This window comes from Sus scrofa, chromosome 6 (genome assembly GCF_000003025.6).
Source record: "Sus scrofa isolate TJ Tabasco breed Duroc chromosome 6, Sscrofa11.1, whole genome shotgun sequence".
In the NCBI taxonomy this organism is placed as follows: Eukaryota; Metazoa; Chordata; class Mammalia; order Artiodactyla; family Suidae; genus Sus; species Sus scrofa.
The window spans coordinates 123,577,139-123,596,645 of NC_010448.4; the positions used below are offsets into that span (position 1 = coordinate 123,577,139).

At 38.0% G+C, this 19,507-nt stretch overlaps 1 long non-coding RNA gene across 1 annotated transcript in view; it reads right to left on the reverse strand.

Annotated features, from left to right (window-relative positions):
- Positions 1 to 19,077, reverse strand: part of LOC110261441 — a 38,260-nt gene extending 19,183 nt beyond the window's left edge. Inside the window, exon 1 of the long non-coding RNA XR_002345521.1 lies at positions 18,847 to 19,077. This is a non-coding gene — a long non-coding RNA (uncharacterized LOC110261441). The remainder of the gene's footprint in view (positions 1 to 18,846) is intronic.

Sequence of the window (19,507 nt, forward strand, 5' to 3'; positions counted from 1 at the left end):
AACACATAAATTGCAAAAATAAGTTAAAAGATAAAGAATAAAACTACATAATGCCGAAATTGAAATAGTAGTCAATACTTCTTTCTTTTTCTTCTCCTTGTCCAATTTTATGTATATCACACCTAGATAGATTTAGAATCATTTGTAATGCCTATCTTAGAGAAAATAGAAAAGATGTATTTTTTTTATAAGGCTAGGATAAAATTTTATTAAACTGAGGGATAACAGTGTAAGAAATCTAACGATTGGCCAATATCATTTACACTATATTTAGCTCCACAAAAAATAGATTAAGATTTATACCAGCAATGCAAGGATGGTTTAACATCAGAAAAGCTATTTTCTCCATTAATAGATTAAAAGGCAAAGATATTGTGAATATTTAGGTAATTGCTATTTAGGTAAATTGGATAAATTACTTACAGATGATAAATTAAAAAAAATATATTATAGGAGTTCCCGTCATGGCGCAGTGGTTAACGAATCCAACTAGGAACCATGAGGTTGCGAGTTCGGTCCCTGGCCTTGTTCAGTGGGTTAAGGATCTGGCGTTGCCGTGATCTGTGGTGTGGGTCAAAGACATGGCTCAGATCCTGCATTGCTGTGGCTCTGGCGCAGGCCAGCAGCTATAGCTCCAATTGGACCCTAGCCCGGGAACCTCCATATGCCACAGGAGTGGACATAGAAAAGGCAAAAAGATAAAAAATAAAAATAAAAAAATAAAAAAAATTGTAGCAAATTAGGAATGAAAGAACATTTTCTTAAACTGATCCAGGACATCAAATGATTTGACATGTGAATAGACGACCAATTTAAATGATCAATTTTTATTTTTATTATTTGAAAAATATGAAAGAGTCTGCAAATAGTTAGAATTAACGAGAAAAACTGTAACACTGCTGTATACAATTTTTTTTTTTTTTTTTTTTTGCCCACCCGTGGCATATGGAAATTCCCAGGCCAGCAGCAACTGTAAACTTTGCCACAACTGCACCAGATCCTTAACCCACTGTGCCACAGTGGAATCTTATATATATATAAGATTTACCATCAAAAATCTATCATTCCTTGTGTTTGCCAGGGAAGAGGTGGGAGAGAAGGGTATGGATGGGGAATTTGGTGTTGGTAGATGCAAATTATTATATTTAGAACAGATGGGTAATGGGGTCCTACTGTACAACACAGGGAACTGTGTACAGTCTCTTGGGTGAGAACATGATAGAAGATAGTATGAAAAAAATAATATATGTATATACATATATACATACATATATATATATATTTCACTTCACTGTATAACATAAATTGAAGGAACTTTGTAAATCAACTATACTTTAATAAAAAAATGAAAAACCTATCACTTCCTTATAATCTTATACATCATCAATAATAAATCTGAAAATCACAGAAAATACCATTCAAAATGGCAACAAAACTCAGGTGCTTATGTGTAAATCTAACAAAAAATGTGATAAATGGTATAAGAAATTTAGGGAAAAGTTCAAAATAATTTTAAAGAATAATTTTGAAGTAAGATTTACATAACTAGAGATGTATGAAAATTGTATAAATATATGTTGATTTATCTAAAATTTCATGTAAATTTGATACAATTGCAAACAAAATTCAAAGACCTTAACCCACAAAACATTTAGAAGGTTTAAGGGCAAGGAATGTTCCAGAAGAAAAGGAAAGGAGGAGGTGGAGTAAGGATTTGTCTCATTATTTATCAGATTTATTAAAACTGTAATGCTGAGGCACTGCAGATATATTACACCAATGAAATAGAATGAAAAACCAGGCATTTCCATTTTGGTTCAGTGGGTTAAGGACCCAACATAATCTCCATGAGGATGTAGATTCTATCTGTGGCCTCACTCAATGGGTTAAGTAAGGATCCATCATTACTGCAAGCTGTGGTGTAGGTCACAGATGTGGCTTGGGTCTGGTGTTGCTATGGCTGTGGCTTAGGCCTCAGCTGCAGCTCTGATTCAACCTCTAGCCCAGGAACTTCCATATGCTACAGGTGTGGGCATAAAAAAAAAAAAAAAAAAAAAAAAAGAATGAAGAATCCAAATTAGACCCACTTAAGTGTGAAAACTTGATGGGTAATAAAAGAGGAGGTATTAAAAACCAAAGGGAGGAGTTCCGATTGTGGCTCAGCAGAAATAAATCTAACTAGCATCTATGAGGACATGGGTTCGATCTCTGGCTTTGCTCAGTGGGCTAAGGATCAGGCCTTGCCCTGAGCTGTGGTGTAGGTCACAGTTGCGGCTCAGATCTGGCATTGCTGTGGCTGTGGCATAGTCCAGCGGCTACAGCTCTGATTTCACCCCTAGCCTGGGAACCTCCATATACCACAGGTGAGGCCCTAAAAAAGAAAAAACACAAAGCAAAAAACGAAGGGAGATATTGTTACAAATACTGTCTGAAAAATAGCTATTTACAGGAAAAATAAATAGATTTCTAAGTAATAATGTAGAAAGAAATCAGTTTTAAATGAAAAAAGTCTATATGTAAAAAGTCAAACTTAGGAAATTATATTATTTATATAGATAAACAGACAAATATACAATTATAAGCACATGCATGGAAATAACACATACCAGCTTCAGAATAATGATTATATCTGGGCAGGGAGGTAGGGAAGAACTGGAAGGTGAGACTTTAGACCTTTCAGTCATGTTTCCTTGCATCAAACAAAGAAAAAGAAATCTGAAACAATTATGGTGAAGATTTCTACGTGTTAATACCAATTGTTCATTCAGGGAGATAGATTATATTAATTTTGGTCATATTTCCAATTGATTGAAATATTGCCCAACTCAAATCTTATAAATAATGAAACATAATAACCAATGCATGCATCATCAAATTTATCTTTAAAAATAATAATGACTGAAAAACCTAGGTTAAAAAAAACATGTGTATGGTATGTTATTTTGTATAAATTTTTAAAATATGACATAATTCTATAAGCTGTCTGTGGGTATAAGTATATGTAATAAAAGTATAATAATACAAATACGAAGACACACATCAGATTAAAAATATTCATTACCATGGGGGAGGGAAAGAGCAAAAAGAGTTAGGGAGCAGTAAAGGTCACTTCAATCGAATTTGCAACATTATAGTCCTCAAAACAATTTCACTTTTGATAAATCTGGATAATAGAACACAGTTCTTCTTGTTTTAAAATTTTCATGACACATAATAAAAAAGGAATCATAAATCTGTAGGGTATAAAAGAGTGCCCCTACTTCTCAAGTTAGAAACAGCAACGCATGATACATAGGAATTTACTAGCACATTCTGAGAACTCTTTTTCCTAGTAGTCTGTGGCATTAGCTTAGATCATCTATTATTGATGATTATTTATTGTATTCACTGATTACATATGATGATCTTCCTCTGCTTTGTGGCTATTTTTTCAAATACCTTACATTTCATTCCCAAATCATAAAATTTAAAGAGTTTTTACTGTTTCTTAGAAACAGCCATCTAACCAAGCAGGTCTCCCTGCATAACTTGGAACAGTGTTCAATGTCTCTTGTCAAGGAGCTGAGATCACAAGAAATATCTAAGCAACTCCCTAGGGGAGCTGCATGTTGCAAATGACTCTAATTTAGCATCTTCTTTAAGAGAAAGACTTCTTCATTAGATCTAAAGCAGAAAGTTTAAGGTAGTTACAATTCAGTTCTTTCTGATCCTTAGCTATCTTCACCAGCTAAGATTGTCAACATGGAATCTAGACTCCAGAGTGAGGTAAGCAATGCTGGGGATTCTGGAACCATATTAGGGCACCTGCTACTACCAGAAATGAGGGAGATGCAAAGAACCGTGGACAAATTATGAGAGAGGAGGGCCTGAGTCAGATTTCTATTTACTCAAGATGTGGAAACCGGGCTAAGACTCTCCACAGTGTGGCCAAGGGTTCAGTCTCCCTGCATACCCAGAGCAACTGGGTACAGAGATAGGAAGGGCAAAAAAAAAAAAAAAAAGCCATCCAAGGACCATCAAGGCAGAGGCCTACTCATTTCCTCTCTCTTTTTCCACCTTCCACAATATTTAATTTGTTTTCCTGGTTAAAGCATACATTCACAGCCATAATAAAGCCCTCCTCCAGAACTATCTATCAATTCAAAGTGGTTTCTACTTTACAATCTCAAGCCACCCCACTTCAATTTCCTTAGAGAAAAAATACAATGGAAATGCAAAATACTAATAACATATACATCCTCAACTCTTTCACAAGGGTATTGTAAAGACTAACGAGTTATTGTTTGAAAAGACCTTTGTGGCTTTCTAATGAAAGGTGGAATATAGAGAGAGTTTTGAGAGTCTTATTTTGCTGTCCTTGTTATAATTACAATAGCTGTATAGTCTGTGAGGCATCCATCCAGCCAAGCATCTCCTCCTTTCTCCTTCCTTGTTTATGCTTGAAAAGTAAGCCTGTCTTGGTTGTGTTAATCACTTTTTACTCTGTTGTTAGACAACCCCCGACCAAATGCTGGATTATTTAGTTAGCCAAAAGGCCAAACTCAACATTCTGGGAAATTCCCTGACCTTTGTAACGTTTCTTTTTACACTTATCCTCCCCTAAAGAGGGTCCCCTCAAGAGTGCTAGACTTTTTATTTTCAAAGTTCATCTAATCTGCTACATTTGATTAGGGAGATTTGGGAAGCCAGGTTAAGCAGCTAAGGAAGTTTTATTCTGTACCCTTGCAAAATGGAAGCTAGTGCTCTATGCACTTCTTTAGTAAGGAACATAGGAGCTCAAAAGCACCATTCATGGAAAACTGTGCATAATTCTTTGTTTACTTGCAAGCTAATTTCTTTAGGTCTTCTTTGACCCTGGGTTCTGGGGTCTGTTTTGCATTTGCTGAACAGTATACCTTTTCCCCGTTGCTTGCCCCTCTCTTGTTATGTATGGGCTGTCACTGCCTAAAATCCCTTATGCTGATTTCCCAGACACGTTTATTTATGTTCACTCACTAATTGAAAATCTCATATTTGAAGTTATTATTCTGATTGATGTCTGTCATTTTGATCAAGCAGTAGCTCACAGATGCTTTGTTAGAACAATCTTACAAGTGAGTTTATCATTATGCCTTTCTCTCCTGACCTTCTCTACGGCTGAAAAAAAAAAAAAAAAAGAAAACCTCAGTGGAGTTTCAGAAAGAGGAGGTGCTTGGCAAGCCTCCGAAATTTCATTGTGGCTTTACTACTAAAACCAATTCTATTTCAGACGTCGTCTATGGTAATGGAGGAAAAGCCTGCAAGTCAGACTCAGTGCAGGAGAAGAAAAACAAGTAGAAAGAAATGTGACCTCTCCCCACCAACTGGAACAACCTCTCTGTCCCCAAGCTAAGCCCACCTTCTCAGTCTCTTACCTAGATTGCCTTGTAGGATGGGGATAGAGAGCAGTTTCAGTAATACTTGCTGTTAAAATATGTATTACGGTGCACTCTTATTTCAAGTGCCCTAAGGCTGTCCACACCCCCTCAATCAACAGATGCTACCCTGTACATTGATGCCATGATGCTTGATGTTGCCTTATTATAAGTCCATGGCATTGAACCTAAGGGTAAAGATATTTTCATCCAGATCCTGGTTCCATCTTTAGTAGTTCTGGGATAAAAACAAGCCATTTTCTTTCCCTGGGTCTTAATTTTCTCCCGTGTGAAAAAGATCATGTCTGCACTATTCATCTAAGGTTAAAGATGAACTCACTTAGAATTTTATTTTTAAAAAGTCACAGATAAATGAGTTAGTTTACTACTATTTAAATCTTTTTAAAATTTTACCATTATTAACTGAAATAACCTCTATGGTATATTTTAGATTTTTTTTAATGAAAACATTGAAAAAATATATTTGTCAGATTGTTTTCTGTGATACGTGAAGTTTGAAGCTCAAAATTCCGTCACTGTAGATGGAAGGGCACTGAAATGTGGAAAGGGTCTCAGGAAGAAGAGGGGTAAGGCAGAGAAAACAAAGTTTCAACTACTATGCACATTTGTTAAATCCTATCAATTTACTTGCTTTGTTTAAAGAAAGTGTTTCCTAAAGTATATAAATTGTTCTGTAACCAAGTGTATTCATATTCAAATTAATCTGGTTAATGCTACAAAGGATATTCCTGCCTTGAAGATTAAGGATACCCATTAACACCCTTAAGTTCATTCTATCAAGAAGCTTATTTCAATACATTTATTTCAAAGTTCTCAAATGTATTTGAATCACAACTTTTTATTATTTATCATAAATATTTAGATCCTAAGAAACTATTTTTTTTAAATAGTTGTAAAAATCCTGTGCTCAACACATAGGCCTCCTGTGATTAGATACTTCTGATACTCTAATCATGAACCATTAGTGTTGGAAGAGCTTTGAGCTCATTAATACCAACCCGCATCTAGTGCATGGATTTTTTCCTGCAGGAGGAATATTCCTCTTAACACATGAGCACATAGAGCACATAGGGTTCATTGAATATCTTTAAAAAGCCTATTTTTTTATTTTTATTTTTTATTTATTTTTTGGTCAGTCACTGTTCTAACCACTGGGGATATCTCAGGGAATAATACTCACAGAGTCCCTGCCCTCGCTGAACTTAAATTCTTGGATAAGAATAAACTGGTGGTAAACAAATAAACTGATAAATAATATAACATCAGGGTGCAATAAATGCTATTAAAAATTTTTTTTTAGAGATAGAGAAAGAAGAGGGAAAGAGGGAGCCTGTTTTAATCAGTCTAGTTAAGGAAGCCCTCTCTGAGTAGGAGATGTTTGAACAGACCCCCAAAGAACGTGAGAAGAAAGTGGGTTTTAGCAAGAATGAAGAGCAAAACTCAGGCGTATGTACGAGTCGGGTGACATGGAGGATTGGCAGAAAGGCTCCTAGTGGAAAAAGGAAGAGATGGAGATGAGGCTGGACCATTGTCAGATGGTTTATCTCAGGCCTGTGAGTACCAGGTAAGGTATGTGGATTGTGTTCAAAGTGGAATAGGAGCCAGTGCAGCACTGAAGATCTGGAGCTGGTGGATGGTATTATTAACCTTAAGTTTTCAAAGAGATCCCTCTGTTTGGAGAATAGACTATAAGGACAAGAGCAGAAACAGGGAGTCAAGTAAGTACACAGGACCATTTTCAGACCCCTTGTCCTTTGTGATCTGCTGCCTGTGCTCTGGGTCCATGTTCCACCTCATGTCCTTGGACTCTAGCTCCGGTAATATTTGGTGGACTTGGTTGCTTACAATTCCATCTCTATCACTCCTGCTAGGCTATCACCTCTGCAGAGGCAAGGACCAGAAATTACTTTTCTTCTGGTCTCTACAACCAAATCCAGTGTTAGTCACATGAACACTAAAAGCCAGGCAGCATTTCTCTACTTCTTATAAGAGTCAGGTCTTAAAGGTCTGCATTTGAAGGCAATTGTGTTAATGTCTTTATCTAAAAATTCACTTTGAAGCAAGTCAGAAAAAGAAAGACAAATACCATATGATATCACTTATATATGAAATCTAAAATATGGCTCAAATGAACCTATGTGCAAAACAGAAATAGACTCACAGACATAGAAAACAGACTTGTGGATCCCAAGGAGGCAGGAAAGGGGGAGGGAGTGGGATGGACAGGGAATTTGGGGTTGGTAGATGCAAACTATTACATTTAGAATGGATAAGCAATGGGGCCCTCATTTGCAACACAGGGAAATATGTCCAATTTGTTCGGTTAGAAAATAAGGGAAGATAGTATGAAAAAAAGAATGTATATATATGTGCTGACTAACTTTGCTGTACAGAAGAAATTGAAGGTATATTATAAATCGACTATACTTTAATAAAAATTAAATATATATATATATATATATATATAATCACTTTGAGTTCTGCTTCCCCCCCTCCTCATTTCCACATATGGGTAAAGCATACCCTCACTAATGAGGCCATCCATAACTTTACCAGTGTTGCCAAGGCATTTCCCTACTTTGCTTACAGTTTTTTATATCAGTAATCATATTTTTTCTCTGTTCTTTTCCAAAATTTGTGACCACAGAAAGACCATATATGCATCACTTTATCCCCAGACCATCATGACTAACCCAAAAAAGTGATTAAGCAATGTTTACCAAGGAGAGTAAATTGAGAAATTGAGCAGTATGTACAATATCAGATCATTAGGGTACTTTAGTTTTATAAAGAAATCTTTTTTTTTTCTTTTTAGGGTCGCTGCCAGATCTGAGCTGTCTGCCTCTGCGAAGTACACCACAGTTCAGGGCAACACCCAATCCTTAACCCATTGAATGAGACCAGGGATTGAACCTGCATTCTCATGGATCCTAGTCAGATTCGTTTCTGCTGCTCCATGACAGGAGCTGTTAAGAAATCTTTTTTTTTTTTTTTTTTTTTTTTTTTGTCTTTTTTGTCTTTTGTTATTGTTGTTATCTCTTGGGCCGCTCCCGCGGCATATGGAGGTTCCCAGGCTAGGGGTCGAATCGGAGCTGTAGTCCCCGGCCTACACCAGAGCCACAGCAACGCAGGATCCGAGCCGCGTCTGCAACCTACACCACAGCTCACGGCAACGCCGGATCGTTAACCCACGGAGCAAGGGCAGGGACCGAACCCGAAACCTCATGGTTCCTAGTCGGATTCGTTAACCACTGCGCCACGACGGGAACTCCCAAGAAATCTATTTTTAAGAAGGGGAGTCAAATAATAGTGCAGTGTTTTACAGTAGCTAAAAGAACTTGTATTATGAAAAAAAAATGGGGGAGCATGGCCAATCTACCTAGATAAGAAGGCAAAAGGATGAGTTTCCTAATACAAGTAAGGGTTTCTTTGGAGAGTGGGGGAGGTTATGGAGAGAAGAAACACATTGTAAAATATTTTATAAATTTGATATAGCATTGAAAATGTTCCTTCCAGATATGGTCATATAGTCATTTTGGACTATATGGAGAAAAGCTCCACAATCAGAATTATTTGAAGCATAAATGAGAATGTGACATGTAAGGTTAACAATAAATTAGAAGTTACAAATAATACTTCTTGTTTTAAGAATTATAAATCAGAATTATTTAAAATTAAAGAAACTCTTAAAATGTGGGTTCAGAAATCACCAGGATTTTTCATTCAGTACCGTGGCTTCATGAAATTATTGTGAGTTAGCTAAAAATCTAGAAGTTTTGGACAGTAAAGGAATCATGTAAGAAAAATATTAATATGGAATAATCTATCTATTAATATTTGTGACTGCATTTATCTAGATTCCAAATCCATTGGCCGATTGATTCCAACCCTTTTTTTTTTTTAATTTCTCATGATAGAAACAAGCTTTTAAGCTAGTCAAGGGAAAGTATATTATTTCCATCCTCTTTTTAAACACTCTAAAAAGAACTCTCCCGTTCATAATAGCTTTGTTTACTGCATAGTACAGCATGTTCTAATTATCACCCCTGCCTCACTAACGACACGGCTTATGTTCCCACACTCATCAGTTATTTTTATGCCTCCTGCAGAAATGAAGAGAACATTAATAAGAATAATACTTGGGGGATAACATTTTTGATAAAATTAGAAAAACTGTGCCTGATAGTACAGGAAATCAGAACATTTCACTTAAAACGAAATGACCTATTACCAACAGCTTACTTTCTTTTCTGTTTTCATTTGTGATTTGTATCAGTCCCTAATCTGATACATTCTTTTTTTTCTCTAATAATTCCCTTGGTTATTATTTGGTTTTTCTGTTTACTTTTCTCTTTCAGAGAGTGCTTCACTCCTTTTCCATCTCTAACCTGAGACTGCCTTCCATTTTTCCTGTTCCTTCCATATTTCAGAATTCTCTCTTACTTCTATTTTCTTTTACTTTATATTCTTATTTTCTCCTTTGCTCTTTTTATCTCCCTCCTTTTCCGCTCACCTTCTATCTTCTACTTATAATAACTTCTTTAATATATGCACAAGAAATATCTTTTTATACCTCTGACTGCCAAGAATGTATATACATATATATTGATATGGGAATTAATACATTTTCACAGAAGAAATGGGACCAGCGGGAATGTCAAATGGAACATTAAAACATTTAAAAATCACCCCATAAGCTGAATAAGGTTTAAATAATATTTGTATGGCAGAGTCTAAATAAAGGGGCAGCAAGAACTAAGCAATAGAAGGGAAAATTGATATAAAAATGATTCTCTCCAAAAATAATATATGGACACAGAATTGCAAGAATATTTTCAATCTGTAGAAGGTGGAGTCAATATGTTTTTTTTTTTTCTCCACACAATCTTTCCTTACATTTAAAAATATCTATGTGCACAAATACTTCTTACGAGACTGAAGAGGCAACAGGTCTCACCTCATTAAGAACTACATTTGCAGTGCTGCTGATTTCACCATTCAAACAGTGGTTACTGTTTGCAGAAATCTTTTCTAGGATAGAAACCTTAAATGGATGGAAAACACACACACATATCCATCCACACACGAGAGGAAGATTGCTAATTAAAAGGGAGAGAAATTGGTCCGTGGATATAAACATTTTCAGTGATGACTCAGGAACACTTTTGGATAGATTACGTCAACCCTTCCCTCAATGGTTGAATATAATCATCCCTGTGAATTGATTGAAGTTTGAAAAAATAGCAACTATGACTTCTTTCACATGCTTATAATCAACTTTTGGAAATGTTCCATTTTAGAGAAATGGTTATCAAGAGAAGATTGGTATGATGCAGAAATATCCCAGTTGACAACATATGGTTTCATAGCATTTAGGGCTAAACACCCCCAGAAGCCACCTATCCCAGCCCTTAAAGGGGGACTGCTTTGCTGGGGTGGAAATCATCACCTAGTATGCCTCTGTCCTCTCCATCCACTGTCAGGGCCAGCACCAGTTGTAGCCCTGCTTTGCAAGTCTCACTTTGCTAGTATTTCTAGCCTCTTCTTTCTCCATCCCAAGTGAACTTCCCCTCAAAGGGTATTATGATACAGATAAAGGAAGGGAGCAGCCTCTTGCTTCCACCTGGGATCTCCCTGACCTAAGAGAGCCATCATTATCCTCTGCTTCCAGAACGCAGAGGAGAGCTCCTGAGTTGCCGAAGGAGGTAGTGTAGATGGAGAGACTGCAGACTGACAGTAGCCTCCCAAGTTAGTGCAAATAGTGGGCAGTTAATGGATTTGGGACACAAAACTAACCAAAAGCCAGGCTGAGATTTGTTTTAATTTCTGTGTTCTCTTAGGACATATGGATTAGAGTGTCTCAGCCATGATGTTGTGAAGAAATAGAGGATAGCTGAGGTCCTCAGAAAGCCAAAATTGGCTTCCAGACAAGGACAGCTATACCCATAGAACCCATAAAAAGTAAAATGCTCAGACCTTGCTTCTAAATACTCCATACACAGCAAAGCCATGCAATAGCCAACGTTTAGGAAACAGGAGGGTGTCACTCTCTAGATGCATTTATATACCTTGACAGTGCAGGAGAGGGTCATGCTCAATTCCTAGTCTGGAGGGATAGTTTGAAAAACTGGGATGAGACTGGGAGAGTATGGAATAGGGCTAAAACTAATCCTATAGCTGAGGACAAAACTGAGTGAGAGGTTAATGACTGAGGTGATTTACAAGTGATCAGGGTTCCTATGGAATCAGGGCCCAAGTGTGATTGTCACAAAGGAGGAATGGGATATGTTTGCTTGGGGAGGGACATTACAGAGATGGGGAATGTGAAGGAGGAAGACTCTGGAACCAGCCGCTCTATCTGGGACTTTAGCTTGTGTGCCTGTGAGTGTCTTTCCAAGTTCCAACAGATTTAAGTCAGTGGAGATACATGGGGGGCCAGTGGGAAACAAAGACAAGGAGAAAAAAATGTAAGAAGTTGCCCAAGGTCCACCCTTGTAGCATGTGGTATGAAAAAGACAAATTACACAGCATAGCCATAGCTTCCCCTACCCTTCTCAGCTTGAAACAGGAGTTCCTATCAGGTGCCATGCTATTTTCTCTGCCCTCTCCCAAATTAAGACACTAGAGAAGAAGCTTGTTGTTGCTATGGTTACATAAAAGCTAGTTCATCCACATAGTCACATGCCTTTGAAAACATCCTCAGCTGCAACCCATCAGATTGCTTTGCAGAGGAATCTATAGCACCTTAAAGACATTTATGGAGAAGAAAATGCTTGTGTGTTCAAGTTTGTGAAAAAGCATTGCTTTGTTCTGCTTTGTTTTGGCAAAGAGAATAACTTCCTGGTTTTTCTCTTATGATAAAATCCAAGCATTTCTCTAGCAGAGCTCAGCACATGCCCCTTTGGCCATTGGATAGTATATTGAGGGAAGTACAGGCTATCTAACCAAACCTTCCTTTTCCTGTCCACCCTCAATGGTTCAGACCATTAATGACATAATTACCCTTTTTCCTATCTTTACCCAATCAAAATCATTTTTGACCTATAATTGAAAATCTCTTACTCCTCAGGAATGCTAGTGCAAGCAGTTCTCATGCTCAAAAGTCAAAGGATAATACATTCCAGTATTTTAAATTAAAGAGCTTATCAGGAAACATTTTCAGGGTTTATTTTCAAACGGAAATAAATGCATCCTCTGTAATTTCATGTACTTTATAAAAATATACAGAATAACCTTCAGTTCACTCCATCCATATGCAAAAACAGTCATTTGTAAAAAAAAAAAAATGTTTTTTCACTTCTGTTAAATAGAATTCAGGTGATTTAATTTTTTTTTTCCTTTCTCCCCTCAGGTTTTGCTGTCAGCTCTTACTATCAGCAATCATTAAACATAGAAAGAATTGTGATTCATCAAGAACTGATAGACTCATCACTGATGTAAACATTCTTTAGTCCCAAGGTCAGATCAGGTAGGGAGCCAGGACAACATCATACACAGAGCTCTGAAGCTAACTTTATGTAAACTGATTTATTGTCATAGTGTGACAACATGTGTGCGCACACGCACACACACACACATGCACATTAAAATACACTGAAACCATCGTTTTATGAAATTCAGAGGCTTGGAAAGAAATTGTTCAGTTAGGTATAAATGTTTGTATTCTAACTTCTTGAAACTTCAAACAAAGAGACTGAGAAACTAACAGTTTACCTGAGTAATTCAGCCTGCAAGTTCACCAGCTTCGTAAAGCCTATATGGAAATCTGTCAGTGAGAGCAACACAGTATTATATATGCTGCCTCCAAATATGCATATGAAAGGCTTAAAGCCCAGTGAGATATTATAGAAAAAAATATTTTTCCTTAAACGTTAGAGAAGAGAAGAGAGCTGACCTTGGGACTATATATTGAAACCTCAAACTTCTCTCTGGATCTTGGGATGGAATCTAAATCAGTTTAAAAATCCTTACAGCTGACCCGCTTCACACTTTTGCATCTTGAATTTGCCATCTGAGAGATACAGACTTTCTGTCTATTTTTCGATACTGGACATTTTTTTGAAACTCTCCCTTAAGTTCTGTGACTCACTGTACACTTCTGATTCCTCTTTTTCCTCTCAATCCCGTCTTTCTTTTCCTTCTTACCATAATATTGTATATGCCCTGTGTACTAGGTTCCTCTTGCTGCTCTAAAAACTTATCACGAACTTAGTGGTTTAAAACAACAGGAATGTATTCCCTTGTAGTTCTGGAGGCCAGAAATTGGAAATCAGTTATCACTGATTCAAGGTTTAGAGGTTCTGGGAGATAGTATGTTCTTTGATATTCCAGAGTCTGTAGGCATTCCCTGGCTGTGGCTGCTTTACTCCACTGTCTGCTTTCATTGTTACACAGCCTTCTGTTCTTCTGTGGTCAAATCTTCTGGCTCTCTCTGAGAACTGTCATAATGTTTACAGCACACCAGGATAATTTCCCATTTGCAAGGCTCTTCACCTCCCATTTGCTCTTTGCCTTTTTAAACGAATCTACATTTGAGTAACATTATGGGTTCTAATGATTAGATAATGAATATCGTTTCAGGCTGTTACTCAGCCTACCTCATCCTGCTTTCTCCACTTTTTTCAATTTTTACCCTTTTGTGGTCATATTTGCCCTACCTGATTGCCTTCTTTACCCAGGGGACTTCTATTCTAAACCTCTGATGGAGAGCTTTAACATCCAAATTTGACTTTCTGAGTAGCTGTTGTACACTTCCACCCAGATAGGGTGCTTAAAACAAACAGAAAATGCCTGGCATTTAACCCAAAGTCTACTTCCTCTCTTTTCCACAGAGATAAATATCAATCATTGTCATTATTAACTGTATCTGAACCTAGAATAATACTGACTTAGTCCTTTCCTTTCTTTCCGTATAACTGCTCTCACCTATAACTTAGTCTTCCTTTGATATAATCTTGTGGTCTCTGTCTTGGCTTTACAATGTCTAGCACAGGTGATAGCTCTGTTATGCTAAGCCTTACATCATTTTAACAATCTCTTAATGAATTTTCCTTCCCTTAGTCTCTTCCCACTTCAGCTTCTCAATGCATTTTGCTTCCAAGACTCCACCTTCCAAACTACTTTGATTAGTGCCCTTCACTTCCTCAAAACATTCAGTGGGATTCTCAGTGCCCTGAGTCTAAATTGTTTAACCTTCATCCAGCTGAAGTGGACCCGACTGTTTTCAGATGTACACTAGTTTCTCCTAATAATAATCTGTTTGTATTAGAATCAAGTTTCCTAGTCTCTCCTTTTGTGGATTTACTGATGTCATTCGTTCACCTTGAAATGCCCTCACATGCCCCGTTCCTTTAGGGTCCATTGCAAATGCCTCCTCATCCATTATACTATCCTTGATCACTCAAGTCAGTTACCCCTTAAAGTCAAAATAATGTTATGACACATTCTTCTGTGTTCATTTATACTAATGCCAGGTATTCAAAACATACTTGCCATATAGACTAACCAACTTTTCATAAAGAAAACACATAAAGTTATGATTCACAAAATCTTTACTATTGCAAAAGTGTGCAGTGTGTGTCTTTTTGAAGAAGCCAGGTAAAATTTTCTTCCAGAGATACTTAAAAAGTCTCTCACAAGACTTTTTAATATGATATTTTAACTTTCTTGGGCATCGGTTGCTCAGCTTACTTTGTCCTGCATTTAGAGGCAGGATAGAAACTTCAAAAAAAAATTAAAGTTCTGTCTTTCTTTTCTTTCGCACATCATTTGAGTTTGATGGATATCAAGAGACATATATCAGATCCTGAACAGGATCCCATTGAGAGTTCCCACGGCACTTCAGTCACTTAGTCATGATCTATGCTCTCAACAGTTGAAGATAATGACTTCAGGAACAATCTTTCATGGGTTTCATATTAAATGAGACGAAAGTGCAGGCATGGCATTAAACCACCTTGTTATTTGCAGAGTACTTAGAGTAACCTTAAATATGGAGATGATCAAATTTCATGACCTTTAGTTTTAATTCTTCCATCATATCTTCTTGTGCAATTCCTATTTTTAATAAAGATGTGTGTGTATGTGTGTGTGTGCGTGTTTGTGTATATGTGTCTGCCTAAATTAACCCAGACACTTAGCATAACATTAACACTTTAGAGTTAAATACAGAAGCCGGGGAATGAAAATATAAATATGCTTATTTTTATTGTAAGCTTATCTATATTACCGTCATGACCATATACTTTTAAGAGACTATTATTTCTAAAGTGTGCTAGGGGCATATTATAATGTTAAGAGTCTCCATCTTTGATTTCCTTTCTACTGATTTGCATATTTCAATTTAGCATAAAATGCAGAGCTCATTAAGTTCTATTTTTGACAAGATGTTTTCTTTTTAACATTAGTCCTAATAGAAAACTCTCCCTTTACAACAATGAAAGAACATTCTCCAGAGTGTAAAAGAGTCCCCAAAAGATGGTGGAAGAATTTGAAAAGAATAGAGCCTAGGGGAATGAATATATGCATATTTTCCCAGAAAGAACCATAAATCCTTGTTAAAATTCATAAACATGTGAAGCAAATAACCACAGATAACTTCTGATAAACTAACATTCATAGGTATCAGCCAGAGAAAGCAGCACGCCATTCACCTAAGGCAACTAATATCCCTTAAGCCCCATTCCCACTGAAAACTGGGAATGTAAATTTCCTCAGCAAAATACTGGAATAAGCAATATCTTGGGAAGACCTAACTCTACCTGATTTCATAGAACTCACACTCTGCCTGCTGCAAGCGGGCACTGCAAGAGCACTTTCATTTGTAGTAAGTGTCAGTGAATTAGAAAGAGAGAGGCGTTCCCATTGCGGCTTAGCCAGTTAAGAACACGCCATAGTGTCCGTGAGGATGAGGGTTCAATCCCTGGCCTCGCTCAGGGGTTAAAGATCTGATATTGCTGCAAAGCTGCAGCATAGGTGACAGATGCCACTTGGATCTGTTGTTGTCCTGGTTGTGGTATAGACTGCAGCGGCAGTCCCAATTTGACCCCTAGGCCAGGAACTTGCCTATGCCACATCTGCCACCTTAAAAAGAAAAAGATAAAAATAAAAGTAAATAAAAAGAGAAAGAGAAGACAGAGGGAGGGAGACAGCACAGTAAATCTGAATGGACCTAATAAATAATTTTTTAATCCATCTGAAGTGAAAACTAGTTTGACTCATCCTAGTAAAGCTCTCAAAGTTTTCATGATTTTTGTGTAATGGGGCTTATTATTTTCCCTCCATTTTGTGTGGCTTTCAGAGGCTACCTGCTATGGTTTCTTTATCACTGGCTTCCCCTAAGAAGAGGAATAGTAAGAAAAAGCACTGTCTGTGGGCACTTTGCTGATGAAGCAGCTGTGGTTCTGAAAGAGAGTCCAATCTCTTTCAGTTGTATATGGACTCTTTATTAATGCCCCTCAGCAGTTGGCTCTTGATTTTTTTCATATTTATTTATGTGCATATTTTCTCAGGGTTTTCATGTCTTTTTCATATTTGTTTTCTTGCTTTGCTATTAAAAATATGAGCTCCTTAAGGGAAATCATTGTATGCCTCATTCCTTTTGTTATTTGGGGCTTTATCAATAGACAGTAGAACAAATATATCATTTGCATGCAGTGAATGTTATTGACTGACTGGCAAGCATTTATTTCCTGAATAAAAATGTCACATTCAGAAACGAATTTTGAAAGACTCTGAAGATCACTCCCGAAACTTGGCAACTCCTCCAAGCGAGTAATAGTCACATCTATAGGACTACAGGTACACAGCTAATAAACTGCCCGACTCCTATGCTTCGATTTAAAGATCTTCCGAAGACTGGTTCTCTTTGGGTCACCACACTTGCCAGTTTGGACTTTTGAAACCTACTAATATGGGCTGACATAACAAATTAGCAACAAGAAAAGTTCAGGGAAGGACAAGTGTGAGAAAGTGTGCCAAATATATTAGCATTCGTTTTGCAACCTTGTCTCCAGTTTGTGTGAAGTTGATGGTTGGAGGTTACGCTTTCATTAAAAATTGACAACATTTTAAATGCTAATCAAAACTGCTTGTCCTTTCTACTTCTATTTATCTTGGAAGGGGAAAAAAGAGAGAGAGAGAAAGGGAAAAAAAGGACAGCTTGCTTTGAACTGCAACAAATAGTCTCCTAATTGCCCCCAGACCCCTTTGCTGCTTCCTGCATAGGGCAGATAAGAGCTATACAGATTGAGTGTCAGGACCTCTCCTGGAAGTGAAGGTACCACAACGTGAACATGTGTGTTCAGGAGGAGGACAGAGAAGGGGTGTGTGTGTGTGTGTGTGTGTGTGTGTGTGTGTGTGTGTGTGTGTCTAGGGGTGGCCCTTTCAATGGGAGTCTTTAATGAATATTAGGGAAGAATTGTGGAGGTGTAGTTGATCTTACAACAGGTACAGGTGACAAGAAATATCCTTTCAGGAAAAAAAAGAGCCATTTGTCAAAGAGGAAATAACCATATAAAATTAAAAAGGAAAAAAGCTGTTCCAGGTATGGCTAGCAAAACATGATCAGCTATGAACCTTCGGAGAGAGCTGATTTCTTGTCAGGCTATTCTTAGGAAGGGCTGAAGAGGGTGAAGGAAAATTCTTGGCCCAAGTTCTCTTTTGTTCCAACTTTATCAGGATGTGATTGGGGAGGGGGCCAGGCCCAGCCTACTGCAACCATGCTGTCCTGCCAGCTGAAAGAACACCAGGGCAAGCAGAATGAACTCAAGGACCTACAGGAGAGGAAGAGGAGACAGGCTAGCGACCTGCCTGGCAGAAGTTTTGGTGGATCACCTCAACATGGGCATGGCCCAGGCCTACATGAATTAGAAAAAGCTGGTCAATGAGGTGAAGACCCTCCAAGTCCAGGCTGCCCAGTTGGCCAAGCAGACAGGCTAGTGAAGCCAGTGGATCTGGATGGTGGAGAACTTCAACCAGGCACTCAAGGAAATAAGGGATGTGGATAACCGGTCTCAGAGCATCGAGCTGGACATGCACACAATTGCCACTGCTCTGGAGTATGTCTACAAAGGGAAGCTGCAGTAGGCCCCCTCTTAGCCCTGGTGCCCCATGTCCCCCGCTTCCCCTCCCCCAGAAGGCCATGAATAAAACACAAGCCTCCATTCCTCTGTGTTTGTCTCAAGGAGCTACTAGTGGAGTTCCCTGATGGCTCAGAGGGTTAAGGATCTGGCATTGTCACTGACATGGCATGGATCACTGCTGTGGCACAGGTTCGATCCCTGGCCTGGTAACTTCCACATGCCATGGCCATGGCTGAAAAAAAAAAAAAAAAAAAAAAAAAAAAGGGAAGTATTAGTTCAGCACGGAGGTGGGAATGGACATGGGGAATGGGAATTGAAGGTTCAAAGACTCTTCCCCTAAGAGACAATACCTTTAAGTAGAGGCTGGAACCAACTTCTTCTTACAGTCTCAACTCTCCTCTCCTTCTTGGTCCTGGTGTCTGTTGCAGCTATCTGGAGGGAAGCAGAGAGTGGGAGTTTCTCACCCCTCTGCATAGAAGGCCAGTGGGCCCCATCCCAAACTTCCTAACCCAGGAATTCCATTTCCAGCGGAGGCTAAACAAGGCAGGGAGCAGGCCTGGTCCAGGCTCTGGCTCTCTGCCTCTCCATGTTCTCATGACCTCTCCCCGCCTGGTGCTAAGAAGTGTCATGAGCCTGGACCAAGTGGAAGATTAACTCTTGGGTGTGGGAACACTTCAGGGCAGGGAAGCGGGATTTTCGCTTTTTATAGATTCCACATAAAAGTGATATCATATAATATATTTCTTTCTGTGTATGATGTATTTCACTTAGTGCAATGCCTTCCAGTTTCATCCAAGTTGTTACAAATGGCACAAACTCCTTTCTTTCAGCTGAATATTTCATTAAATATATATTATAATGATATATATATATATCACATATTCTTTATCCATTCACCATTTACAGATTCTGTTATTTTCATATTATTATTATTATTATTATTTTGTCTTTTTGCCATTTCTAAGGCCGCTCGCATGGCGTATGGAGGTTCCCAGACTAGGGGTCTAATCG